The sequence below is a fragment of the Myzus persicae genome, unplaced genomic scaffold (assembly GCF_001856785.1).
Source record: "Myzus persicae strain clone G006 unplaced genomic scaffold, MPER_G0061.0, whole genome shotgun sequence".
Classification (NCBI taxonomy): domain Eukaryota; kingdom Metazoa; phylum Arthropoda; class Insecta; order Hemiptera; family Aphididae; genus Myzus; species Myzus persicae.
The window spans coordinates 57,226-58,971 of NW_019104429.1; positions in this window are offsets into that span (position 1 = coordinate 57,226).

The window sequence follows — 1,746 nt, forward strand, 5'->3', positions numbered from 1 at the left end:
TTAGATTTAAATAAGGAATAATCAACACTTAAAATTTTTTAATTTTTTAAATATTCAAACCAAATTTAAAGGAGTTGCAGATCGAAATTTTAAAAAGTGGACTGATCGATCTCAAGTAGACATATTGATAAATTCAAATCAGCTTTCAGGAGTTATATCGCGTTTACAGTTTCATCGGTGTGATTGACAAAAGATTAGTATATTTTGGATGAAATAATAGACGTTTGCAATCCCCTTAAAGTGAGACATGGATGAAAGAAGAGTAATATAAAAATTGATAGATATCAAATGTTTCATTCTTTAGGAATAATAAATAAATCTGACGGTGTTTCCGTACTTATTAGTAATGACTGTAAATTTGGCAAACAAAATAAACAAACCGATAGTTATAACTGTGGAGTTTATGTGTTGTACTATGCAGAGTGTATCATGAAAAATAAGATTGAAAACATTAATTTAAAAAAAGACTTCAACCCAATGTTATACAGAGAGATGTTAAAAGATCTTTTGTTGGAAAAATCTGATTTCATGAGAGATATTTGTTTGTATTGTGGGCGTACGGATAAAAAACACAAAGAGATAAAAAAAGAAAATATAGATTGGGTGCAATGCGATACATGTAACAGATGGATAGTACTATAGTCTACAATGTTTGTCAAATGTAGGACAAACGTCAGGTTGTAATGATAATTTTGAATGTGTTTTGTGCGTGTCCAATACAAAAAGTTTATAAAGTATTAGTGAGTAAATTAAAAAAGTTAGTACAATTAAGAAAATCAGTGGAGTAGGCCTATGTTGGGAAACCACTTTAAAAATAACGCGCCAAAATACAGTACCTCCAGTTTTGTAGAAAACAATGCTAAGGTGGTGTGGAAATCTGTTAAATTGTGAATTTCAGAATAGAATAATATTCATTAAACTTGCATTACTAACTATCAACATATAATTTGTATAAGACTTATAAAACCAGATTTAACTTGCCATCCAATATAAAAATTAAAAAAATAATAATAATATTACATGTATAATAAAGACTTAAAAAAATTATATTTTATTATCTATCATCAACTATAGTAATTGTGATTACCATTATTAGATAGAATTGGGACACTTCATTCGTACATTTTTTATTTCAACGTTTCACATCCAATATGACGGCAAACAAATAATCCAACACTTTGGATAATAATTTTGCAGTACAACTAATGCGCAATGACTAAAATCAAAGAACATCAAAATACTTCAGCGATCCAACATGGCAATATTGTTTATCCACCTAAAATAAATGACTATATAACAAATACATCGGTGACTCCACACTATTATAGAATAATATTGTTTAATTATATATTAATGCCGAGCCCAGAGAGAATATTAGGTATAGGCACGAATGCACGATTAAAGTATCCAAATTTTTATTACTTCTGTAAATTTCAAAGCCTAATTTTGAATTTTTTTAATGTCTCCACACTTCTAAAGTTTTATGTTAGGTTATAGTTAAACCGTTAAAAAAATATTGTTAGATAAGGGACGTAAAAATTGACTCGCGACAGTAGTGTAGGTATCTAAAAATCTAAATGGTCTATTCTCAGAGTGCCGTGTTCTGCAATGTATAGATTTAAGCACTCCCAATAATATTCTGTTTCGGAATTAGAAATAAAAATTTTATCGTGTAATCCAAAGAAGTCAAAAACTCGAAAACTGATGACAACATATATTATATTATGATACCTATCATCTATGGCA